The sequence below is a fragment of the Ailuropoda melanoleuca genome, chromosome 6 (genome assembly GCF_002007445.2).
Source record: "Ailuropoda melanoleuca isolate Jingjing chromosome 6, ASM200744v2, whole genome shotgun sequence".
Classification (NCBI taxonomy): Eukaryota; Metazoa; Chordata; class Mammalia; order Carnivora; family Ursidae; genus Ailuropoda; species Ailuropoda melanoleuca.
Window position 1 is genome coordinate 115,414,280 of NC_048223.1, and position 27,883 is coordinate 115,442,162.

The 27,883-nt window shown below is 43.0% G+C and overlaps 1 protein-coding gene and 1 pseudogene across 4 annotated transcripts in view; one reads left to right on the forward strand and one right to left on the reverse strand.

Moving 5' to 3' along the window:
• GFRA1 (GDNF family receptor alpha 1) overlaps nucleotides 1-27,883 on the reverse strand; it is a 211,528-nt gene that overhangs the window by 166,958 nt on the left and 16,687 nt on the right. The window lies entirely within an intron of this gene.
• On the forward strand, nucleotides 15,669-17,107 carry LOC100470507 (annotated as a pseudogene).

Consider the following 27,883-nt stretch of genomic DNA (forward strand, 5'->3'; position numbering starts at 1 on the left):
TTGAGAGAGAGACAGAGAGAGTGAGTGGGGGAGGAGCAGAGGGAGAAGGACAAGCAGACTCTGAGCTGAGCACGGAGCCCCACATGGGGCTCCATCCCATGACCTTGAGATCATGAGCCATAATCAAGAGTGAAGACGCAAGTCAAAACCCAGATGCTTAACCAACTGAGCCACCCAGGTGCCCCTAGATTTTTTACTTAAAAGCAATCTCTGTACCCAACGTGGGGCTTGAACTCATGACCCTTAGATCAAGAGACACACACTCTACTGACTGAGCCAGCCAGGTGCCCCTTAAGTGTGATTCCTAACCAAAGGGATTCCTGATCCATCATGATGATTCTTACCACCATTTCCTGAGTGCCTACTCTACCCCAAGTACATCACATATATTTTCTGATTTAATCCTTATAGCATCCCTGAAAGGTAAACAGCATTACCACATTTTAGAGATGAGGAAATGGAAACTGATCACTTGTTCAAGGTCACAGTGACAGAAAATGAAGGAGCTGGATTCAAAATCAGGTCTCTCTTACGACAAAGTTCAGGTTTTGCTTACGAGGTGATGTGGCCTCCCAAGGTGGGAACTATTAGCCCCCCAAGAGTTTCTGGAAATGTGCTACAATGAATATACATATACATAAAGGCTGCTATATGTTGATTCTCAGTTGAAATCTAGCTTCCCTGGCTGATTAAGGGAAGAGTTCTTGATGATATAAATAAGACTAGTTCCACTCTAGAAATATTTACGGAGCAACTACTAGACAGTAGCCATGCATATAAACAGACCAGAGCCCCTACCCTCTACTGAAGAAACTAGGCATGTGTGCACACATCTGTGCACACACACCACTGAAAGACAAAAAATACTTTATCAAAGCTATCAGCAAAAAAAGTGTTATGGAAGCAAGCAGCAGCCACAGTAATTAACTCAGTAAACTTCAGAGAAGATGTACACTCAAAGCAGAAGCGGAAGGAAAACATGGGGATGTGGAAATACAGAACATCTCTGGAGGAAGGAAGCATCTTCGTGTTCATAGGGGAGAAGAGAATGAGAGGAAGCTAGAAAGGTAGGACAGGGCTAGATTACAGCTTGGGAAAGACTTTGAATGGGATGTTAAGGAAAATTTGAACTTTATTTTCTACTTTCAAAATATTTTTATACATTTTAAATTCATTCCAGGGGGAGCTAAGAAGACTTCTGAATAGGGAAGTAAACTGTTCATGGTCGTGCTTTGAGGGAATTCCTGGAAGAGGTATAGGGACGGACCATCAATGGCAGATGGGTCCTGGAGAAGGCAACCAAGCAGGCACAAATCCTGTCCTCAGGACGGTTCCAAGAGCGAGTGAGGTCTGAGATCTAGCAGACAGCCTCTAGTTCCAGTCCCAGCTTTTTCATTAGCTGGTTCTGTAACATGAGTCATATGAGCCTCGGTCCCCCCATGCCTTAAGTAATGATGAACTAAATAATTGCTAAAACCACATCTACCTCTAAGATGTTATGATTCAAAGTTATAAATTTGTACAATCACAGCAAATGTGCCTTTGTAGCATATAAAGCATGGAGATAGCCAGTCTTAAGATCACTTGGATCTTGTTGNATGCTCTTGTTGGGCCTACAGAATCCTCAGTTCTTATTTACCTGAAGCCTGCTGAGCACCAGCAATAGTATCAGAGAGATCTCTTCTCCTGTGGAAGGAGCATAGGGAAAGGAAGGGCAGTGTTCTCAGAGTCTTACTCCTAAGACTTTAACCTTCCCTCAACTCTCTTAATTGCTGCATGATGTGTTCAATACAGGACAGATACTTGGAGCGACCAAGGAAGACAAGGAGCTTGCTCCCCTCCTAGTTTAAAACCTAGACATAGACCTATGTTGCTTCTGTACAGAAATCAGCTGTAGGATTGCCCTTCCCCTTAATACACACGTTTTAAGTAAATCTGTTAGTGCCTGGATACCCTTAGGGCTCAGTTAATGATGGTGGGTTGCATAGTTGGAGAGATTAGGGGCATCCTTGCTCCTCTTCTTTTTTCTGTAAAGGTGAGATGATAGTTTATCTTAAGGAGTTCTCACTGATACAAATATCTGTGTGGGAGGGGAGGCTGTTCCACAGTATTATGTATCGCCACCTGGCACCTTCTTAGGAGCCTACCTTTTCCCTAGATTGCCCTGGAAATCACTAGCTGTGATATCCCATTTGACAACTTTCTGGAACGCTCTGTCCATGTTTAACCTCATCAACCCAAAGGGCATCAGTGAAGAAAATAAGGTAACTGAGGATTTACAACCCTGTCTAAAGTGTGGTTCCCTTTTTATTTTTTAAGACATTTTACTTTTTTAAAAAAGCTTTATTTATGTATTTGAGAGAGAGACAGAGAGAGTGAGTGGGGGAGGAGCAGAGGGAGAAGGACAAGCAGACTCTGAGCTGAGCACGGAGCCCCACATGGGGCTCCATCCCATGACCTTGAGATCATGAGCCATAATCAAGAGTGAAGACGCAAGTCAAAACCCAGATGCTTAACCAACTGAGCCACCCAGGTGCCCCTAGATTTTTTACTTAAAAGCAATCTCTGTACCCAACGTGGGGCTTGAACTCATGACCCTTAGATCAAGAGACACACACTCTACTGACTGAGCCAGCCAGGTGCCCCTTAAGTGTGATTCCTAACCAAAGGGATTCCTGATCCATCATGATGATTCTTACCACCATTTCCTGAGTGCCTACTCTACCCCAAGTACATCACATATATTTTCTGATTTAATCCTTATAGCATCCCTGAAAGGTAAACAGCATTACCACATTTTAGAGATGAGGAAATGGAAACTGATCACTTGTTCAAGGTCACAGTGACAGAAAATGAAGGAGCTGGATTCAAAATCAGATCTCTCTTACGACAAAGTTCAGGTTTTGCTTACTAGGTGATGTGGCCTCCCAAGGTGGGAACTATTAGCCCCCCAAGAGTTTCTGGAAATGTGCTACAATGAATATACATATACATAAAGACTGCTATATGTTGATTCTCAGTTGAAATCTAGCTTCCCTGGCTGATTAAGGGAAGAGTTCTTGATGATATAAATAAGACTAGTTCCACTCTAGAAATATTTACGGAGCAACTACTAGACAGTAGCCATGCATATAAACAGACCAGAGCCCCTACCCTCTACTGAAGAAACTAGGCATGTGTGCACACATCTGTGCACACACACCACTGAAAGACAAAAAATACTTTATCAAAGCTATAAGCAAAAAAAGTGTTATGGAAGCAAGCAGCAGCCACAGTAATTAACTCAGTAAACTTCAGAGAAGATGTACACTCAAAGCAGAAGCGGAAGGAAAACATGGGGATGTGGAAATACAGAACATCTCTGGAGGAAGGAAGCATCTTCGTGTTCATAGGGGAGAAGAGAATGAGAGGAAGCTAGAAAGGTAGGACAGGGCTAGATTACAGCTTGGGAAAGACTTTGAATGGGATGTTAAGGAAAATTTGAACTTTATTTTCTACTTTCAAAATATTTTTATACATTTTAAATTCATTCCAGGGGGAGCTAAGAAGACTTCTGAATAGGGAAGTAAACTGTTCATGGTCGTGCTTTGAGGGAATTCCTGGAAGAGGTATAGGGACGGACCATCAATGGCAGATGGGTCCTGGAGAAGGCAACCAAGCAGGCACAAATCCTGTCCTCAGGACGGTTCCAAGAGCGAGTGAGGTCTGAGATCTAGCAGACAGCCTCTAGTTCCAGTCCCAGCTTTTTCATTAGCTGGTTCTGTAACATGAGTCATATGAGCCTCGGTCCCCCCATGCCTTAAGTAATGATGAACTAAATAATTGCTAAAACCACATCTACCTCTAAGATGTTATGATTCAAAGTTATAAATTTGTACAATCACAGCAAATGTGCCTTTGTAGCATATAAAGCATGGAGATAGCCAGTCTTAAGATCACTTGGATCTTGTTACCAATTCAAATGATATAATTTATAGGAAGTGTTTTTTTCAGTATGTGTATGTTAGGTAAATCCAAATGAAAGCTTCTTGTTCTGAATGCTACCTTGATGAAATAATGTTTTCCTTTCTTAAAAAGTATTCCCCTTTTCCCTTTTCCAGATTCGAGACCTTTGTCTTAACTAAAAACAGCTGCCAACTTTTCCCAACTCACCTGCTTAGTGAAGAAAAATAATCTGTTGGAATACACCCATAAATTTAAATTCTAACTATAATATAAAAGCTAATGCCCTGTGACAGGCATTACTTCACATTTCCACAACACCTAAATCAAGACCTGGACATGCAAGCTAATTTAAAAATAATTCTACCTAGTTGTGAATCAAGGGCACTTCCTTCTGCAAACAGGACCGCTTCAGAAGGATCCCCTTAAAATGTGGCCTGTGTCTGCAGTGGACAAGTTGATGTTATTACCAGGATCCACCTGGGACCCCAGTAGGGAGAGGACAACCAAGGAGGACAGAGAGAGAGGAGAAGGCAGACCCATCTCTTTCGTCCTCCATGACTCACTTTCTCTTCTCACCAACAAACCTCCCATAATTCAGGCTGGTGGGAGTTTTAGGTAAGGGTGTTGGCCCTTTATGCCAACCAACCAACCCTGCTGCTGGACTCTGGAAACTGTTAAAATAAACACGTTAAAAAATTAAACATGCTCCATATTATTCAGAAATAATGTGAGCAAAAACACTAGTTATTTCATCCTCCTGGGGAATCTACATTACAGAGTATAATTTGGCAACCCTCCAGGATCTTGTCTTAAATAGCTGTTGGGTGATTTAAAGAGATGAGTATTTTAGTGCCTTGACTTCTCTTTAAATATACACCATTTGAATGAATCCATTTATTGTAAATATCAAGGCACTGTGTTTAAAATTTCATATCTCAAAATAAAGTTCGCTGCCATTTTTCTCCAAACCTTTTATGATATTTAAATGATCCCTAATTTTAAAAAAATACTAATTCTGGTGATGATAAAGGACTTGTCTATTTTTGTAGCAAATCAGAACAAAAGCTATTACAGAGTAATTAAGCACCACATTCAGTATAGATATGGAGAAATGAAGAACTGCAAATTACTTTTTGCAGCTTGATCTGAAGTTTTCTGAAGTGGAACACGTTTTAATCATTAAATTCCTCAAAGGTGTTCAAAAGTAATCAGGAGGGTTGTGGGACAACCTCCAGTTCTGGGGTTCCAAAGCCTCAGATCTTCCCAGGGCCTCCCGCAAAGGGTCGTCACTGGTCTGAGGCCCCGTCCGTCAGAGGTAACGGCTAGAAAGCCCACTTTTCATGTGTTTTCCTGCTTTTGGGGTGGGGGGGGCACAGAGATCTCTGGCCTTTAGTTAAATATAATGTGCTAGTTCAGGTCAAAGAACAAGTGACTTTAAGTTCAGGCCTAAACCAGAATCCTAACAAGTCATCTTTAGTTCTTTCCCGTGATTATTTAAAAGGTATAATTAATTTTAACTGAGTGAGTCAGCTTTCCGGGTACACCTGGCAGTGTGTAAGCATATGAAAATGGAAGGATTCCCTGCCTTACGGAGTTCCCAGGATTCATTCCCAGCATCTCTGCACAATCCAGTTAATGATTTCTCCAGGTAGACACTCGGGGAAGACAAGGCGGCAGCCTAGCCTGGTCCAGCTCACAAACTCCTTGGTATACACACCCATCCTCTCCAGCGACACTGTCCCCACTCTGCCCGTTAAATCAGAAGCTCTCTGGAGGCACAGACTTCCTGCTCCTCTTGGTCACCTGGTGTCCTTCACCAACTCACCAGAGCCATGACCTATCATCCGCCCCCAATCTATCAGCAACTTCCTCCTTTAAAGGCATCTGTCCTGCCCAACTGGCTCCTCTTTGAAAACTGAACCATCTAAATACAGTTGACCCTTGAACGACATGGGGGTGAGGGGCGCCCACCCTACACAGTCGATAATCTGCGTCTAACTTTTGACTCCTCCAAAACTCAACTCCTAATAGTTTACTGGAAGCCTTAACTGGTAACATAAAGAGTTGGTTAACACATATTTTGTATCTTATATGTATTACATACTGTATTCTGTAATAAAGTAAGCCAAAGAAAAGAAAATCATAAGGAAGAGCAAATACATGTTTGGTACTGAACAGTACAGGAAAAAATTCACATATAATTAGACCTGCGCAGTTTAAACCTGTGTTGTTCAAGGGTCAGCTATACTTTGCCTGGCTTCTTCTAACAAATACACTGGACTTTTCATTTTTCCCCGACACAAATTATGTATAAAGGCCCATCTTACATAAAAGGGGAAAAAAGAATTATTTTCCTTAGACCTCACTGAACATGGCTTTGGGGAAGGGGCTGTCATTTACTATAATCAATGTTCCCTGGCACGGAGGATGGGAAGGGGCAGCTGCAGATCAATTCATTTTTGGATATGACTCCTTTTGTCTTCCTCCTCAGTCCCTGGGTTGAATGAGCATTTTAAATCTCCCTACTCTATGGGAGAAGGTAAAACTGTACTTATATTTACGACCCTAATGAATGAATGCAGTCTTTTTGTGCTAAACCAGAACACAGCTCTGATTATCCTACTGCCATTTTTTTTCTTGGTTACCTTTGAGGAAAATGCCTACAACCAAGTTACCTTAGTTTCCCTATCCAGTAAAGCCTTTAAAGTGCTGGGAAGAACTTCTCGCTATGGGAACCCATTCAGTTCTCATCTGGCTAGGGTCAAAACTACTTTTAACTGGACAGCATCTTGGGAATCTTGTGAAATAAAGGGACAAGCATAAAGAAGAAATCAGCTCCAACTGGTACGCAGAAGTAGGGGCTACCATCCTAAAATTTAGCCAGCCTTTTTCACCTCGGGATGGATGTTTCTGAATCCTCAGAGTATAGCTTAAACTTAAAATACATGGCAAAAGAGACCTCACTCAAGGGAGGTCCATCCATTTGGATCCAATTTACCAAACTCCTCATGGACATGGCTCCGTAAACCTAGTCACGCCCTCCACGTGATCATTCAGTGGCTTTGGGCAATGCATTTGGCCTCTTGATGTCCCTTCTCGTATATACAAACATTCTTTAATGCAAAACATTCCACACTTACGAAAACTGTATTACTCAGGGCCCCAACGCGGAGCCCTGGGGTGGTGCAGAATAACACTCGGAAAATCTCAATATTCATTCTCCAGACCCAGGAATCAGGGACATCTGCACCGCTCCCAGCAGACAAGCAAACCAAACCATCCTCTTGGAGCTGGTTTACCAGGGCCAGCCAAAGGCAAGAAGCATGCAGCTAAATGGTCACTGCAGCTTATCTGAAAATTTATAAGCCAGAGTTTCCCTAGACTGTTAAATTAAAGCTTCTTTTTCTGATCCACAGTTTCTTTTAATATGAAATGAGTCTCAGAGTGTATATATTCTCCCTAACAATGAGTAAAGTGGCACTGACAACATCTGATTAGATATCCTAACATCTTGTTGAAGTCCTGTACAAAAGGTCACTGCACCTGTGAGCACTGAGAAACTTCCTGCCCACCCCTCTCACGACCAACCCCCAACACGTGAAGCCCTAATCTGAACCGAGGGCACATCTGGCCTGTGGCTGCGGCAAGCTGGTGAGAGGGTGCAGTCCACCATCATTCAGCGCCAGCAACTTTCCCTCCCCCAAACCGACAAACGGCCATCCCACTTGTCAAGGACTGAATGTTTATGTCCTCCCCAAATTCATTATGTTGATGCCCTCTCCCCAGTGTGATGGTATCTGGAGGTGAGGCCTTTGGGAGGTGATTAGGTTTAAGTGAAGTTCCCGCCTCATGATGGGATTGGTGCTCTTAGAAAAAACACCAAAGAGCTTGCTTTCTCTCTTTTCTACCTGAGCACCACAGAGAAGTCATGTGAGGACCCAGCTAGATGACAGCCACCTACAAACCCAGAGGAGAAGATTCAGGGTGTAATCTACCTTGTTGGCACCACGATGGTGAATTTCCCAACCTCCAGAGCAGGGAGAAATAAATTTCTGTTGGTTTACCCACCCAGTCTATGGTTTTTTATTATGGCAGCCTATGCTAGGACACCACTTCTGTGAGCTTTGTCACTGCCCTTCAGGACAGTGACGAAGGTGGAGTCCAATGAAGGGGGCAATGAAGTTCATCTGCGCTGGTCAGGATCTTCAAATGCTTTGGCATTTGTTACAGGCACTTAACCTGCACGCCATGAACGTGGGCGCCCCCTAGTGCCCTCCTGGGATAACCACCCCTGCCCAAGATCCCCAGAAGGGACCTGCCCTACAATAATGGGGCAGACACTCCCTCCCATGCCTGGTCCAAACAATTTTGGGTGCTTTGCCAGGAACCACAGAACTGGGAACAACAAGTCCCTTTCAGCAGAGAAAGGGGCCTGGGTGGAAAATTTCCCATCCATTCCCACAAAGAAGGTTGCCAGTATCTTCTCAGATGGAGAAAAAGTGCATACTGTTTCATATTTATAAAAATTATCAAGTATGAACAAATTACTATGAAGAAAACAAGCTAAATTAATATGGTTCCCGATTTCCAGGAAACAGGTGATTTAGGAAAAACAGACCCAGAGGAAAAAAAGATGATTAAAAGCAGTCACTGATGAAAACTATTGAATAAATCCCCAAATATATATACAAATGAAACATACACTATGTGTATCCCATATGAGGAAATGGGTAACTGTTAGAATTAAATAACATACTTATTTAATCAAGAAAGGAGATGAAGGAGGAAAATGAAGGTGCAGTCCGGTCACCACCTCTGTGAGGCTCTTGTCTTCCCCCAAAACCTCATCCATGCTTCCAGAACATTCTCCCCCACCCCCCACCAGCACATTGGTCATATCCTGTGATTATCTGTATTCTCTACTAAACAGGAAAGTTTACTTCTTATGTGCAACTTTGTTTCAACGCTAATAATGTTAATGAAAACATAACCTGAATGCTTATTTTGACCCAGGCATTGACATAAGTACATTATCTCATTTAACCCTCACAACAAACTTACAAAGCTGTGCTGTTATTATTTCATAAGTGGTAATATATTTATGTGGTTCAAAAATACCAAAAAAAGGATATACAGTAAAGTCTGCTTCCCACTTCCAACCCCCATATGCCAAGTTCCCATACCCTCTTCGCATTATCACTATTACTGTGTCTTATCTGCCCATCCAAAGTTTGTTTATAGAAGCCTCATGTTCTTTGTGAAAAGTATCATATTATACAAGTTGCTCTGCACTTTGAAGTTTTTACCGATCTTGGAGGTCTTGACGTAGAAAGCCATCTCGTACTTCTTTATAGCTATACGGTCTTCCACTCTGTGGCTGGACCATAAAATACTCCACCACACTTCTACTGATGGACACATGAAAGTTTCCATTATTACATTTTACAGGTGAGAAAAACTGAGGCTCAGAGAGGTTGAGTGACTTGTCCAAAGTCACACAGAGGGTAAGCGGCAGAGGAAGCACTTCAGCAGAAGTTGGTTAGATTCAAGCCTAACCCCCCCTTCTTTTTTTTTTTTAGAGAGAGTGAGTGCCCACGTGAGCAGGTGGGGCGCAGCGGCAGAGGGAAAGGGAGAAAGAGAGAGGGACTCACGCCCAGGGTGGAGCCTGATGCGGGGCTCCGGCTCACAACCCTGAGATCATGACCTGCGTGGAAATCGAGAGCTGGGCGCTCAACCCAACTGGGCCACCCAGGTGCCCCTCAAAGCCTAAACTCTTAAGCAACTTGGATTTGTTGCCCAGAAAACACCAGGTGTGCAGCAGACATTCCATAAACACTTGGCAAAAGTCGAATGAACCAACAAAACAAGAGCAAAAAACAACAGCAAGCGGAATGATTCTGCTCCCTCTCCCACGCCCTTCACTTCTTCCCCAGCACTTCCTCTTCACTCTCCAGGTAGCGACAGCCACACACCCCCACTCCTGGGTATTAGCAGAATGGCAGGACACAGACTCTTTCAGCTGTTCCTGGGTCCTGCAAAGACTCCTGCAAAGACAGGGTCCTGCTTGATCCCCACACATTATTTATTCTCGCTCCGGTCCTGGGTAAGGGACATGCTAGAATGGATACAAGTGTCAACTCCGCGGGCCAAAAGCCCCCAGGGTCTGCTCCGCAAGGGCACAGGGAGAGGGGAAAGTGTTCCTGGGGGCCAACAACATCTGTGCCTAGCTCCCCGGGCATCACAGGGACACACGTGGACGTCACTGCCAAGGAGATGGCCCACGTCCCCGCCTCACTCCAGGACTGCACAGCCGGCTCTCCTCTACGGTGCAGACATCCTGAAACCCTTCAGCTCCTTCCAAATGTGCCAGAAAGCTGACACATGTAGCCTCGTTTTTACACTGTGTTTTACATTCGTCTCAGCCTTCCAATAAATTTAACACCGGAATTATATACAACATTAAGTGCGTTCAAACACAGCTGATTTCTTCGCAGGCTCTTTCGGGAGCAGCTGCCGGGACGGTGCAGCATTTGACAACAGGAGAGCTGTGTCTTTCAACGTCCCAGGCCTCGGGGAATACTGGCCTAAAAGGTAACCTCCATGTGACCTTACAAGGTGTCTGAATGGTTTACTTTTTCTGACTTGTAAGTGTTGGAAGCACATCGCAAACTTTGCCATCTGCACTCAGCCTTCCAGTCCCTCAAAAGATACGAACAGCTGCCTTCAGAAGGCCCAGACTTCAAATTACCCAGGATGTGACATACACCATTCCCTGTCTGCATTCTCTGAATATATTCCGTGTCCACGTGCAATTTCTGGAAAGTGATTGACTGCATCGGGGAAACTCACACTCGTCTTTTCTCTGACACTTTGCTGTCATGTTTGATGATAAGGGATATTTATTTAACAAGGGCTCCGAATTACAACTTAATTGGTTGTAATCTGCTCAATGAAGGAATAATGTCCTCTGCAATTATTCTAATCTAATCCATTTATTCTAAAATCTATGGAACATTACAGATTTTTCTGAAACAGAATATTTAAATCTCTTCCTCCATATTTAATTTTAAACTATTGACATGCAAAACAAATGACCATTCCTTTTAAAGGCTGCAATACCAGAAAAAAAAGAAATCTATAAATTTTGCCTGCGTTGAAGGCTAGCTTACTAGCTATATAGGATTAGCATTTGTAATTCCCCTAAAGTGAGACACTTTGAAAGCTTCTGTGTTTTGTTTTTCATTTTTCCTTACTGGGTTCATACTGAAACCTGTGGAAGAGAAATCTCGAAGCAGGAGTATCATGAGCCATGTCCAACTTATATTAGAAGCAAACAGGAAAATTTATTTTACCAAGATGTCCAGAAAGAGAGAGAAGTCAGCTAGCCAATCAATGAGCAAACATGTTCGTCTTTATTTGTGGGTTTCCACTAAAAATGTTTATATTTACGTTCTTCCTAACACATCCAGTTAATAAATTTTGTTCAAACAAAGCCAGGGTCTAAACACTGTTATGCTCTGCATGCCTTGCTTTTCTCAGGTTTCATGTATAGTCAAAATGCAGATCACGATGGAACAATTTCTTGACATTTTTGTTTTATAATTATTATTATCACAGTGCAGTTCTAGCGGGGCTTTGCTGGGTATATATCAGAGGTGAAAATCTTTTTAAAGTAAATCATTATAAAATCCCTTTCCTTTATAACATGCTGGAAGTGCAGTGTCTAAAGGTCTTTTGGGAAAATAAATAATGGAAATTTTGTTATTGATCTCATGCAGAGGCAGTGAATCTAATGAGTTATTGTTATTTTACCCACAGCAAATATTATGAGGTCCAAAATAATAACATTCAATTAAAGAAAGAAAGCCAGATAGGATGTAAGATAAAAACGTAACTTAACAATGAATTCTTTTCAGTGCTTCCTAAATACTAATTTAGTCTTGTCATACATTTAGAATGAAATTCTTTTTAAAAAGTAGTTTCCCATGCCACAGTAATAATTAAAATGATTATTTATCTTGTGATAGACAAGTATCCTCTTCGACAAAAGAAGGTTGCTGGTCTTCATTAAAAGATAATTTATACTTGCGATATTATTTTAATCTAGCAACGAAAACAAAATCTTAAACTGACAACCAAGTCGCCCAAAATTTAACAAAATTTTGGAAGAGTTAAATTTCAGCAAAAAAAAAATGAAAGCAATTTTGAAAGTGTTGCAGAATAGAGCCCTGGTTGCATGGCTCCTCATTACATGAGTAGGGGGTCATCAGACTAAAAGGTCACAACCGACGTGTCCCTTAGAGCTTCGTGAGGTCCAGTAAATCACAGCACTTCATATAGGAGCAAAGGACATCTACAGCAGGTGTTCGTCTGATTTCTCTGCAGTGTGTTAAAAAAATGGGAAGCCATCGCATTTTAAAATTCCGTATCTGGCTCATCAAGCCACCAAGAAAATCCAAGTGACTTTTGAGTTTTAGGAAGCAGCTGCCATAATCTTAAGTCTTCAGGACAAAGCCCCCACTGTTGTGCCACAGGCTGATCTAACTCGCCCGCCTTTTACTCCCGTCACTGTGACCGTGACAGGACAGGCAACTGCGCCACTCCATTGCTGAGTGGTGACACTCCCGCCCAACACCAGGCTCCTTACTCCACTTCAACCTTGCTTCCCATTTTCAGGGCTCGGATGGTGCCCCACTCATGTCCCCACACCGCAGAAATTTAGAGTGGCTTCTTGGCATCAAATGACCATTTTCTTTCTTATAAACAGTAACAAAACCAAATTCACAAAGAAACATTTTCTAGAGATGGATTTCTCTTCACAAGGTCAGGTCCTACCATCTTTCAAAAATCAAAGCACCTGAAGAGAGAATGACTCACTTTAAACTTTTGTCCGTCACAGCCACCGGATAGCATTACTCGTGCAGAGCACAAAGAATGTCCTCAAAGAGCGGGGAAACAACTAGAAAAGGTATGTCTATCTGCCCTCCAGTCACCACAGTGCGGCACAGGTAACTTTCACCTGCTTTTCCAGCCCGTTAGCCCCTAAGCTGCTTGCCGAAGAAGACAGACAAAATCACACATCTCTGCAACCTGGCATCGCCCACAAACAACTACAGAGTGAAAGGAATAAATGAATACCAGCTAAAAGACAGAGTGCTCACTCTATGCCAGGGATGACGCCAAGCTTTTAATCTTCAAGACAATCCTGTAAGGCAGATACAATTAAGATCATCCCATTTTACAGATGATAAAATTGAGGCTTAAGAGAGTTTATGATTTATCCAGCTACGATTTATGGAGTTGGGATCTGACACATAACCATCTGCTCTAGACCCTACGCTCTCGATCTCTGTGCTAAAGTGATTCATAGATAAATAAAATGGTTCTAAGTCCTCAGAAACAAGTCCTTACTTAAGATGCACCTATTTTCACATAATAGATAATTTATAATTTCATAACAACACTGGATTTCGAAAACGTGTGGTTTTGCAAAACAATACTCTGGGATACTGAAGTGACAGAGTGTTTTTTGCCAGAAGAACTTAAAGAACTTCTAAAACCAACAACAGGGGGAGAAAACCAATTCACATGTTTCCAAGAACCTGTCACCAAGAGTATCACGGTCCCCATGTTTTCATCCAACTATCTTGTGAGCATTTCAAATTGCCTGGAAGAGACCGAGAAAACAGAAAGAGGCCTTGGAGAACCAGACCTGTCAAAACAAATCTCAACAACACAATTTCTCAGTTCTTACACTGCCTTCATTCAGATGCAAAAATGCAGAGTCTCAGAAGGTCTCAGAGGCCTCCCAGCTGAGTGTCTCTGCATTGTCTCCCTTTAGCAGATTCGCATCCTCAGCTGATCCAAGCGGCAGCTCAATGGGTATTAATACATATTGCCACATGACGCAGATGAGTTTGGGGACGGAATTAAAATGCATTGGCTGAGAGTCCACGTTGGCAGTAAATGGAGACTCATCAGATGCAGGTACCATCTGGAACCGATAGGATGGTCAAATTGGATATTTTTCTAAACACGGAAGTGTTGGCCATGCTATCTGTGATCACTGGATACAGGTGAAGACAAGCTTTTTTTATGTGCAGGATTTCATAGCATTAGCTAGATTACTGTCTACTTTTTTGAGGCTACCTAGAAATATCACTAGATCCAGAAACAAGGTTCTTCAACACAAGGATTAGGAAAATCAACTTGCTACCCAGCCATTTTCACTGGAGGCCGCAGGTCATTTCTAAGGATCTGAAAAGTGGGTTCAACTACACAATCCCTGAGCAAGAGTTTTGATCTTGAAAAATGGTGATTTCCAAAAGGGAGACTTAAAAAAAAAAATGTCAATCATACAACAGCTGTGTTTACACATACAAAGTGAAGTGGAAAACTATGACAATTACTCAGATGATTTCAATCAAAACATCCCCTCCACTGAAATATCCCAAAAATTGGAGATATAACATGGGGAATTCTTGTTTTTTGGCTTGAATTATCCAGATAATTGCTTCATCTCCCCACTGTTCTTATTTAGACATAGCCTAAAACCCATCCTGTGCATTGGCAATTCAAAGCGCAATTATTTGCAGATGTACGTACTCAGGGACACAAGTGTCTATGGTCACAATTATGTGCAGATGTAGCTCAGCACAGACCACAGTCAAGTCTGCAGTTTCAAAAACCTGTTTTGAAAATTTGACTATAAACAGAGATTATTCCTTTTAAACCCCACCCCCTATAAAAAGTCACTTAAGCAAATAATGACAATTTGTCCTCAAAAAAACCAATCCATCTACAATAAAACACGTCCTTAAAACTGCTGTGCTTCGATCCTGTCATTATTTGGGGAGAAAAAGTATCCACAAAAACAGAGTTTTTAATAACAAAGAACCCTTCAAAAAATGCCCTCTTTCCACTTCACAAATCACACTTAAATCAAATGTATTTCCTTAAGTCAGCTAGAGAAACTACTACCCTTCTAAATATCACTTCTCGCCTTGATTTTTTAAACAATCTACTTTATCCAACCCCCCCAAAAACACAATGTCCATCATTTCTTAAGTGACATTTAAAATCTTCTACATGTATGCCCCCTAAATTTAACTTACTTTGTAATATATTCTCCGACTACAGAATATGTTCAAATATTTGTATCACAAAGGAGAGGCAGAGAATGCCATTAACTCAAATTCAGCCCCAAACTATAAATTCATTTTAATTAAAGATATGTGATAAGCACACACGCTGAAAGAAATGAAGGAGGGCGGATGCCAGAAAAAAGTTATCTTTTGCAGAGAAATTAAAAATTGCAGGAAGAATTCAATAAGCCACGGAGGCCTCTTGAAACCTTCTGTCTGCATCCTTTTATCTAAGCATGCTGGTTAAAATTTGGTGCCTCTTGTTTATGGCCCGTATGGCAACCTGAGCTAATACACTCCCCCCTCCAACACCACTCAACCCCCTCAAAAAACAGAAAAGACAGAAAATGCTAATTGTAATATAAAAACAACAACAACAATAAAATGAAAGTAAGAGAAAACTGGGGAACTGGGCATATGCTTACAAGGCAATGATTCTCAACTTGGGCTGCACATTTTGAATCATCTGGGGGCTTTCAAAAATCTCTAGGGGTGGGCGTGGGGTCCAGGCATCAAGACACTTGAGTTGCCTGGTGATTCCAATGCGTAGCCCATCTTGAGAACCACTGTGACAGGAACATGAGTGAATACCACCACGGTCACAGGTTTTTGGCCAGGAAACTCTCAAAGACCTCCCTGCATGAAACCAGTGGCCCGGAAGGTTCAGATTTGAAAACAGGCCCAGAGTATCTCTGCTCACTCCCTGGGGACAAGACACAGAAAGAAGCTTCAATTTTGTAAGACTGTGGATTCCTAAGGATGTTCTTCCCATGATGTGTGGATCTCAAGCCAAGGAATTCACTTAAAACTGGCCCATAATCCATGAAATCTGTAAGGCCCAGCCAAACAAATATAGATTACTTCAAGACTCTGGTGTTACATGTGGTTTCTGAAGCAAAAAGGGGGCAATTTTTAAAGGGCTTCTTTATCATTGAAAACTCTATGTTCATGGATACCTCCTCTCCTCAAATAATGAAAGAAGCAAAGTAGGATAATTTTAAGGCCATGTTTTAGTGTATATGGATTAGCTTTGGAGGGACAAATTATTATTACCTGCTTAAGTGACAGAGAGTGGAATTTAAAAGGAATGATCTCAGGGCACCTGGGTGGCTTAGTCAGTTAAGTGTCTGCCTTCAGCTCAGGTCATGGTCCCAGAAAGGAAACAGGTGTTATCACCCCCAGAAGAGTTTGTGGCAGCTGGAGATCACTTAAGTCTGCCACTGTCCAACCTGGCAATGCACTACAGGGGAAGAATTGAAAGTGAAGGCATACCTACCAACAGGCAAACAATTTTTGGTCACCAAAAATGTGCCATGCTACAAGCGGTGCAAACAGATGGAATATTCAGATGAATCGGAAGCTATCAGTGAAGAAGATGATGGTGATGGGGGATGGGTAGATACTTATCATAACACAGGAATTGCAGGAATAACTGAAGCAGTAAAGGAGATTACGTTGGAAAGCAAGGACAGTGTAAAACTTCAAGATTGCTCAGCAATATGTGAGGAGGAGGAGGAAGAAGATGAAGGAGAAGTTGCAGATATGGAAGAATATGAAGAAAGAGGATTGTTGGAAACAGATGAGGCTACCCTAGACACAAGGAAAATAGTAGAAGCTTGTAAAGCTAAAACTGATGCTGAAGGTGAAGATGCTATTTTGCAAACAAGAACTTATGACCTTTATAGCACTTATGATACATATTACCAGAAACCATGACTATGGTTGTTCAGCTATGATGAGCAAAGGCAACCTTTAACAGTTGAACACATGTATGAAGACATCAGCGAAGATCATGTGAAGAAAAGAGTAAACACTGAAAATCACCCTCATCTCCCACTGCCTCCTATGCGTTCAGTTCACCCACGCAGGCATACTGAGGTGATGAAGAAAATCATTGAGACTGTTGCAGAAGGAGGGGGAGAACTGGTGTTCATATGTATCTTCTAATTTTCTTGAAGTTTGTACAAGCTGTCATTCCAACAATAGAAGATGACTATACAAGACATTTTACAATATAACGAAGAGAACATAGATTCTATCCTAATTATTGTTCTGATTTTTAAACAATTAACCCATAGATGTGATCATTGACCAAATTCACCAATATGTACAATTTCTCTAATAAAGGGACTTATATTTATATATTTATGCATTAAATTTAAAAAGTTCTACTACCAGACTTATTTGTTTGGTAAAAAAGAGTGTAAAGCGGAGAAAAAAAAAACTCAGCTCAGCAGGGAGTCTGCTTCTCCCTTTCCCTCCACCTGCCGCTCCCCCTGCTGGTGCTCTCTCTGTCAAATAAATAAATATTTTTTTAAAAAATCACTAAATAAATAAATAAAAGGTATAATCTCTTATTTTAGTCAGATTTCCAAAACAGGCTTCCCAAACTTAAGCCTGCTGGTGTACACTGAGCTACGCTGCCTTCAAGAACTTACGTGGGACTCCCAGGGAAAGCCACTGTCACTGAAGATGAACTTATAGTTGAAATATTAAAACATAAAACAAGGGGCACCTGAGTGGCTCAGTTGGTTAAGCATCTGCCTTTGGCTCAAGTCATGATCCTGAGGTCCTAGGATCAAGCCCCACACTGGGCTTCCTGCTCAGCCTAGAGTCTGCTTATCCTTCTCCCTCTGCCCTTACCCCCACCCATGCTCTCCTTCTCTCTCTCTCAAATGAACAGATAAAATCTTAAAAAAAAAAAAAAAACTACAACGAAGTAAGCAGTCATGATAGAGTCTGCAGGGGCAAAAAATGGGAGGAAAAGATAAGAAGTTGGTCAGAAAGGAGACTTTAAAAAAATATGTTAATATGTTCAGTGAGATAGAAGAAATAGAAAGCACGAAATACATCTCATAGGAAAGAACAAGATTAAAAACATTAAAGAATGACATTAAAACATATATATCCATATTCATATATATATTGTTATTCATATATATGTGAATTCTAAAACAATAATATATAGCTGTTGAAATAAATAACTCAACAGATAGGTTCAACAAAACCCCAAAGAGAGAATTAATGACTAGGAAGGCAGAACTGAAGGCCTGACTCCCAGTGGACCTCAGAGAAATACAGAAATGGAAACTGAGATTCCAAAGTTCTTAGATATGGAGGAAAGAATAAGAGCTCTGTCTCATAGAAGTTCAAGTGGAAGAGAATTTGAGAGAATAGAGAAGTATTAGAAGAATCACTGAATTTTCCAGAACTAAACAAAGACACAAGTATCCAGATAGAGAAAAAGAAAAAAAATCATACCTAATACCAAACAGGAGAAATTTTAAAAAATGAAACCATATGAAATATCAGTAAAATCAGTGAACAAAAAACATCAGGAAAATATTAAACTATTACGAAGAAGGAAAAACGAAAAGCTAGCTCAGAAGAATAATACTTAGACTGACGACAGACTTCGCATCAGCAACAACTGATGCCAACTGGCAGTGGAATGATGTTGTGCAAGTGCTGATAGGAAATAATCACCAAACTAGAATATTATAATATTCAGGTAAATTATTCAAGAATGAAGCTAAATAAAGACATTTTCAAACATAAAGAAACACAGTGAAACACATATCTGATAAAGGATAAATACCCAAAATACACTGAAGAGTCTTAACACTCAACAACAAGGAAACAAACTACCCAAGTTTTAAAATGAGTCAAAAATCTGAACGGACATCAGAACACAAAGAAGATACAAGGATAGCAAATGAGCACATGAAAAGATGTTCGACATCACATGCCATTAGGGAACTGCAAGTTAGAATAAAACAACCACAAGACACCGCTGTATCTCTATTAGAATGCCTAAAATCCCAAAACCTGATAATACCAACTGCTGACAAGGGTAGAGAGCAACAGGAACTCTCGTGTTGCTGCTGCGATCACAAATTTGAAAGACAGCTTGGCAGCTTTTGCAAAGCTGAACGTAGACCTAGATTAGTCCACCAATCATACTCTTAGGTATTGACCTAAATTAGTTGAAAACTTAAATGCACACAAAAAATTGAACCTAAATATTTGCAGCAGATTTATTCACAATCTCCAAAAATTGAAAGCAATAGAAGCTGGAAGGAAGATATCCTTCAAGAGGAGAGTGCACAAACTAGCTGTGGTACATCCAGACAATGGAGTATTATTCAATGACAGAATGAAATGAGCTACCAAGTCACACAAAGACATGGAAAAACCTTAAATGCAATTGCTAAGTGAAAGAAGGCAGTCTGATAGGCTATATGATTCTGACATGACATTCAGGAAAAGGCAAAACTATGGAAGCAAATCAGTAAAAAGATCAGTTGCCAAAGGCTCAAGAGAAGGGCAGAGACAAATAAATGGAGCAGAGGTGACTTTTAGAGCCATTAAGACTACTCTGTATGATACTGTAGTGGTGGATACAGGACATTATACATTTATCAGAACCCATACAACTATATAACATAAAGAGGAATGATAATGTAAAATATGGACTTTAGTTAATAACAATGCATCAATATTGGCTCATGAATGGTAACAATGTTCCACACTAATTCAAGATGTTAATAATAGGAGAAAGAGTGGGGGAAGGATATATGGGAACTCTGTACTGTCTGCTCAATTTTTCTGTAGATCTAAAATGGTTCTAAAAAATATAGTCTGTGGGGGTGCCTGAGGGGCTCAGTTGGTTGAGAATCTGACTCTTGGTTTAGGCTCAGGTCATGATCTCAGGGTCCTGAGATCGAGCCCCATGTTGGGCTCTGTGCTCAGTGGGGAGTCTGCTAGAGATTCTCTCCCTCTGTCCCACCTGCCACTCAAGCTCACACACTCTCTCTGTCTCTCTCTCCCTCTCTCTCTCTCACTCAAAAAATAAATGAATCTTTAAAAAAAGAAAATGTACTCATTACTTAAAAATAAAAATCTAGTTTTGGAGGATTGAAAAACAAGGTGAAAATGTGTGTCTCCATAAATGATACATGAATTATATCTCAATAAAAATGTTACCCAAAAAATGTGCATGGCCCCAAAACCCAATAGTTCTATTTGTAATTATAAACTCCCCCACATATGCACAGAGAGGCCAGAATTAAAATATTCTTGCAACATTACTTGTAATCTCAAAAGCAAGGAACTAACATAAATGCCCATACAGAGTGGAATATTATTCATGGAAATACATATGTGGCAAAGCATAAAATATGACAGGATGAACAAAAGTTCCATGATGACTGAGTTCCAGAGAGGCAGAGAAGAAGACATCTGCTCAGAAGACCAAAAGGCATTTCAAAGTTAGTATGTCCCAAATGGAAATCTAAATCTTCAACTCCCAAAGCAAAAATAATACTCACCCCTGGTCCTCCCCTGCCTCAGAAAATGGCACCATCATTAACCCAGGTAAATGACAATACCTTCCTCTCTTCATCTTCATTACATATTCTTTTACCATCTATCTCCCCCCAGACAGAATGTAGGCTCCGTGTTCCCACTACCTCCTCAACATAGAGAACAATGTCTGGTTTAAAGAAGACACTCAGAAAATACTCATTCAATGATGCTTTTGTAGACTTCGACTTCACCTACAGTAGTTCCCTTTTAAAAACATGCAAGGCAAACGGGGCAGCCAGTGGTGTGCTCCACAGGCTGAGTCAGATAGATCTATGGTCTTAGGCTCTTTCTGGAATGTGGTCCATGTGGGGCAAGGGAGAAGGGGAGAGCAAGGGAGCAGCCACAGAGCTGGAGACCAGAAGACCACAGGGCTCTGCCTTTCTCTCACTATGAGGCTGGGGCCAAGTCACCCACAGCCTCTAGACCTGAGCTTCACCTACAACGTGCCAGGTGTGTTCCAAGCAGGTAGGAAGAGGAAGAGCTACTCCTTCCCTTGGAGCCTTAAAGGGCTTGGAGGGGACACGCTGCACACAGAGGAGGAAAGGTAGCCGACCTTGAGATGACCTCAAATCCCCAGCTGGAAGACTGTCTCAACAATTCACATCTCACCTTCCACAGTTTAACCAAAGGCTCCCTCAAGCTCCTTCCGGACTCAGAGTTCTAGGACTCATTGTTACAAACTGTCTTGAATCCATATCTCTTCCCACAGTTGAAGGAAAATCCAAACACCCAAAAGCAACTTGGTTTTGAACTGTGGAGTTCACAAAGAATCTTGTCACGTGTCATTTCAAGCAAGCTTGCCAACAAGTCTCTGAAGTACCTGGGGCAGGTATGAATATGAGCCCAGTTCACCTGAGGCTGACGGATGGAGGGACCAGACTAAAAGAAGGGGGCTGTCTTTGAAAAGCAAACGAATTAGATCCCTGGTCAGCCAGCACTTGTGCCCCAGGCACTTGTTTTTCTCAGATGGGCGCCCACTGGTCCTCCTCAAATGTGACAATGACGACAATGGCTGAGCAAACCATGCAGGCCCCACAGTTCCTGCCACGGTGCACTTGGATGCTGAGGCATGCAGGCTAAGGACGCAGGCCTGCTCCTCCCCAGAGTCCTAACCAGCCCAAGATGACTTCTTCATTCTCATCTCACACTGGTCTTCTTGCCTGCCTGCTTCTTCACACAGCCGGCCTCACCCTCTTCCTGCCTGGAGCACTTTTCCCACCCAGACCATGTCTGATCCCTATTACAGCTCTTACATAGCTCCACCAGCCTCTCCTTGAGAGCTCTGTTTACACTGGGAATGTTCTATGTATTTGTGTCCCTCTCCCCTGCTAGACAAGTTTCATGAAGGCAGGACCAATCTGACTTTGTTCACCATTATATCACCAAGTACTTGGCCAAGGATGGCATGTGTGAGGCTGAGACGTTTAGAAATGCTGAGGCCCCTTTGTGACCATGAAGGAGGAATGTGGAGTTTCTGGAAGATGTCACTCACTTGACCCTAAAGATGATACCTTCACACAAAGGTCAAGAAGTCATGTTCTTGGTGATAGTGCCAGAAACTTGCCTTACCTCTGGATATATTATAAATTCCAAGAGCTAACAAATTCCCTTCATTATGCCAGCCTGTAAGAGGTAAGTTTTCCATCATTCATAAGGAAAAAAGAGTCCTAACAGATGCAACTATCTAACAAGTCTACAAGCTGTCTAAAAGCATGATTATGTACCCTTCTGTCTTATTTCACAAGTGCTGGACACCCAATACGACCCGATTTGCACTCGGCATGTTCATTCATTTGCTCATTCAATAACTGTTCATTAGGAGTGTACTAGGTGGCTTCCTAGGAATGGGGACAGAGAAATGAACAAGCCAGATGAGCGAGGTCTTTGCTTTCATACAACTTAACGTTCTAGTGAGAGAACAGACAAACAAGTAAAACAACGAAATAATTCTGGATAGTGGTTAAGTCCTATGAAGAAATGAAATAGGGAGATGTAATAAAGGATGGGGAGGGGGAGAATATTCAGCTAGGTGGTTATGGAAGCCCTATGGGCTGAAAATGACAAGGAGGAGTCAACCAAGTGAAGATGAAGAAGAACATTCCGGACAATGAGGGGAGCAAGAGCAAAGGCTCTGAGACGGAACAGGCTGGATGGGTTTGAGGGCAGAAAAAAGGCAGAGCGGCTGAAGAATCCCTGAGCCTTCTGGAAGAGAATGAGACAAGATGAGGCCAGAGAAGTGGGCAGGGAGCCAATTATTTAAGAATTCCTCTTCCGAGGATAGTCCAGATGCCTGCAGGAACAAAGCTGTCACGCCTTCAAGTCTCCCCATCCTCCAGGCCTGTTTTCCTTGGACACTCTGCATATGTCTACCAAGGGCAGAGAAAGGGGGTTGAGACGAAGTCACTGTACCAGTCCGCCTTTAACCATTCCGGCCTCCAGTTCTGTCAGCCATGCATCAACCAAGGCCTGGACTTGGGGATCATAAAAGACTCTTCCAACTCCAATATTCTATAATTATTTCCCTCTGCATTGTCTTTTTTTTTAAAAGAGACCAATCAATACAGAACAGCCACCAACAGAGAACTATCCCTGAAGAATTACATTTTCAAGGCAACAGGGCAAAGTCAGTCACTTTGGACACACTCAGACACCAAGTCTCTGCCTCAAACAGCTGCCTTCTCCACAGCTCAGAGTTCTCGAGTGTGGCAGTAGTGCAGCCGTGGGTGCTTTTCTGTGTAAGTTACATGAGCCCCGGAAGCAGAGGCCATGGCCTGAAGCCTCCTACTGCCCCCACCACCAACACCCCCCCCCCCCCCCCCCCCAGCCACAGTTCCCTTCCCCCACCCAGTGGCGGCCTTTCACCCCATTGCCTAGAGCAGCAAGAGGTGATTGTCACTGACAAAAAGACACAGGGTCCCACCACCCGGGCGTCCCCGTTCATGAGGAGTACACAGCCTTGTGCTCACCTGGAGGCCTTCGTGCCAGTGCTGAGAAGGGTCAGTTCTTGGCGTTTCGATCTCAGGGCAAAGTCACCTCCTCAAGGAATCCCTCCTGATTTCCCCATGTAATGGGTTTTCCCTTTTCCCTCTATTTGCTATCACAATGGTCTGTCTTCTTCAGGATACTTACTGCCAACCAAAAAGGCTTGTTTTAACTCATTATGTCTCCTCCACGAGACTGTAACTTCATGAGTTTGGGGGCCTCATCTGTCTTGTCCGTGCCCCCGCCCTCAGGACCTACCTAGCAAAAGGTTGTCTTGGTAAATATTTGTTGCTATTTTAAAACTTGTTGATCTTTAAAAATTGTGCTGATGGCTGGCTGAAGTCCTCCAAAGATCTTTGACAAAGCATGGGAGGGCACATGCCAAATCAGTATAGAAAGTTTCTGGGGAAATCATCTAGCTGTAGCACCACCATTTTCAACCAACACAGCTGGGGTGGGAACAGCTTCCAGAGTACCATACCCCTCCCCCATAGGACAATGACAGCACAAAACATGTGAAGGTGGAGGTTCAAACCACTGAGATGACCCGTAGACTGCTTTGCCAGAGGAACAGAGGGGTCTAGCCAAGGAAAGTAACTTATTTAATGGGATGTTCAGAGACTCAAACCCAGATACTTGACACATGGCAAGAATTTCTCAAGTCCCCAGGACCAGTCTATAGAATCCCTTTACTTCTGGAAGCTGGTGGGGAAGAAAATCTGCCAACACCGGCATCCACGCTCATAATGTGGAGATTCGTAAGGTCTTCCAGCTGAGATGGGACCAAGTCCATGGTCAGGACTTACAGAGCAAAAACACCAGAGTGGCTGGGGTCGGGGGGAGGTATGTGTCTGAGAGCAGAACACAGAGGAAGGCTGAGTGAGCGGGGGGACAGCGCAGGAATGGACAGGCCAGGGAGGACACCACTTTGTCATCATTCTGTATCATAAAAGGCAGCTCAGAAGAAATGGAAAACAACATAGGCCTTTCTTTCTTTCTTTCTCTTTCTTTCTTTCTTTCTTTCTTTCTTTTTTTTTCTTCATGCACCGAATATAAAACCCTGAGTATAAATTTTTCTATTTTAGGGTTTTCCAAACAACCTCTAACTTAGTGTTTTACATCTAGGGTAAATATTTGCCAGGAATTTCTGGCCCACATCAGAGTGCTTATCTAAAAAGTTGTTTGGTTCTGCTCTTAATAGGAAAATTCTGCATTCAAGTCAGGAGACTCACCCTGCGTGTGAACCCACAATAACCCTCCTTCCCTAGGTCTCCAGAGTGCACCGCAACAGGAGCTGAGCGCCAGCCGGATCTGCATAAGAGCCCTTTCTGGAAGGTCCATCTGTGTACGCTGCACTTTCTCTTAATTAAGGCCGAGGGTGTGGAGGAACAAGTCAATGACTGACCCCCCGCTCGGGGGCTACTGTGGCAGCTCTGCGAGGCCGTGGGAATGTTGGGGGGAAATTCAGTAACCGGAAGGCAGGGCTGCGGAGTATACCAAGGCAAGTACACAGCCGGTGGGTGGTACTGCACAGTGGGGCCGCTCTCTATTATAGAGGAACCGGCCGATCGGTCATTGATCGCTCATCTCAGAGGTGCAACTACAAATGCACAAAGGGGTCTGCAGAAGCAGCCACAAAGTCTGAGAGAAAGCTGGAAGGACAGCACAAGGGCCAGGCTCGCACACACCCTCCCTCCGTGCAGTGAAATGTCTGGAGGCCAATGAGTACGTTCCCATTTTTTCAATAAAAACTTCTACCATTTGGGGGGGCCCTGCGCAGCGTGTTAGACACTCCCACCACTAAGATCCCAGCCTCACAGTGACTCTGCAGAGCAAGTATTATCTCCACCAGACAAATCAGGCAGGGAGGCTCAGCGGAGTTAAAGAGCCTGCCTACGTCATGATCTGATGAAGTCTGATGCAAATCCGGGCCTGACCCCGAATCCACATTCCTTCCACCACAGCACTGCTCCCCTCTAGAAAGACACCTCCTTAAGACGCTAACATTCCTCTGCCTCACCCCCCGGGTTGAAGAGAGAGGGCAAGTTCAACAGGGCACTTGCCAGACTGCTGGCCGGAAGATGTTGATGGGACCGGACTATCCGGCAGGCAGTTGGATGGATATATTCTAAAAAGGAGCTCCTCAGATTGGCAGTTCAGACTCCGGGGTCCTCTGAACCCCATGCAGGAAATATGGGTCTGAGCAAGGGACTCGGCAGATACTCCAAGGTGTGGCACCAACACACAGGTGCAAGCCGAGAGCACAAGAGTGCCCGTATCATCAGAGGGCTGTTCAGCATCTTCCACCAACTAGCTGTGTGGCCTGAGGCACATCACTTGACTTCTCTGAGTTTTGATTTCCCCCTATGTGAAATGTGACTAGTCCTCCCCACCCCCCCACACTGTGCCAACGCTCGGGGTTTTTGTGAGGATTAAATGCAATAACCTATGAAGGCACCTCGAATCCTCCTGCTGGGCAGCCAGCAGGCATTTCACAATTAATGTCTTCACAACTGCTCTGCTAGCCTTGACTGTGACCTCAGGGCTGAGACTCAAGTTGGAGGCTTCTCAAAAACATGCCTGGGGATTATCACAGCTAAACCTTCAAGCCTGAAGAGGCTTCCTATGGAGATGTCACCCCTAGCTGGCAATGCCTACTTCTGTAAGGAGACCTTGGCACAAGAAGGGTATTCTAAAAGCCAGATCCTCGGTGAAGGTACGCATGGTAAACCAGCCAGCATTCAAAAAGCAGTTGCCACCAAACACAAAAGGAAGTCATCCCCAGCAAATCCAGGCCAGCAAATCCCCAGCAAATGCCCTTCTACGAGACAATTCTAGAAAGATCTCAAACCCAGACAAAGGGGACTGGGATGAATGGGCACCGCTCAAGAATTCTGACCGTCACCTGACCCCATGCACAATATAGAAGCAGTAAGTTCACTTTCTCTGCAGAGCGAGGTAGCCACCAACAGCTGTGGAATGTCAAAAACAAGGCTGCTTGGGTCTAAAGTTACCCTCCTCCACTGGGAGAGGAAAGAAAATGCATTTCTGAGTCTCTACTTCTTTATGTTCTGCTTATGAGGAACAAATGTCGACAAGATATAGGATACACTGCTCTGTTTGCCACCAAAATGCACAGAACATAATTTTATACGAAACTACGCTTGCTTAATTGTGATGCATTAAGTATTATGTTCATTGTTTCTGAAACTGCGTAGAAATGAATAATTTATTTCAGACAAAAGAAACTCTTGAATATGAAATGCCTCATCTTTTAAAATTACAATTTGGAAGACAAGAATGAAAAAGTACCCATAGCCAGTGAACCCTATACCGCTAATAGAAAGCAATGCTTCGACTGTTTCTACTTTGTTTGCAAACATTACATTTTTTAAACATTCTTGAGAATAATAATAATAAAAATAATAAAACCCACTAGGGATTCCCCACACTCACATCCACTCAACACAGGGCTAGCATAGCCAATATAAATTTTTCATGCTGGGTGAACACCTTTTCTTTTTCCACCAATGTACCTTGCCTCACCTGGAATCCACTCTCCACATCCCTGCACCGCAGTAGTCCCTGGCACCTCCTTCTAGAGCTTTCTGTCCTCCATTGAGTTCCCTTCGTGTTTCCTTCTCCTCCCCGCCCTCCCTCCATGGCACTCCACTCTGCTCTCAACTTTCTTTCAGGTTCTCTACCATCTCTCTAGCAGCTAGCCACACTGCCAGGCATAGAGTAAGATCTCTAAGAACATGACTCCTGCTATTTTAGAGGAGATAATCCATGTTTTGGACTGCACTGAATCGGCGATCTTCATTTCAGGTATGGTTATTGATGTCTCCCTCTCTTTTTCCTTTTATTTTTTTCAGAGCAGAAGAAACCTACATCCACTCAATCTCCTATTCCTGCTTCACGCTAATAAATTGGGAGAGGGGGAAGAAGGGAGTTCAGTTCGTGTACACATTAAAAGCAGAGACTGGCAGTCACTCAGCCACGATTTACTGAGCACTTCCGAGCACTCTTCCTAAGTGTTACCTCCAAAAACCTTATGAATCGGGTACTATTATTATCCCCATTTTCAGATACAGGACCTAGAATGGAGTAAGTAACTGTTTACCCGTGGTCCCACAGCTAGTAAGTGCTGGGAATGTGGAACTCAAATCTGGGTGTGCTTAACCCCCAGACTTTTGCTCTTTACCACCGCTCTTCTGCATTTCATGATTTCCCAGGGTGTCATCTCCTGCCCCTCCCCAGCCCCACCCAAGTCTCTGGAATGAAGGCAGACTGTTTGCCTGGTGAGTTGTGATGTGGGAAAGTGCTGCCCAGCTCTGGGTGCGTTCCTACCCAGAGATCAGCAGCAGTCAAAAAGGGCAGCACCATCTCTCCCAGCTCCTGCTCCCACGACAGCATTAAAACAATGTCATAAACGCACCCTGGGC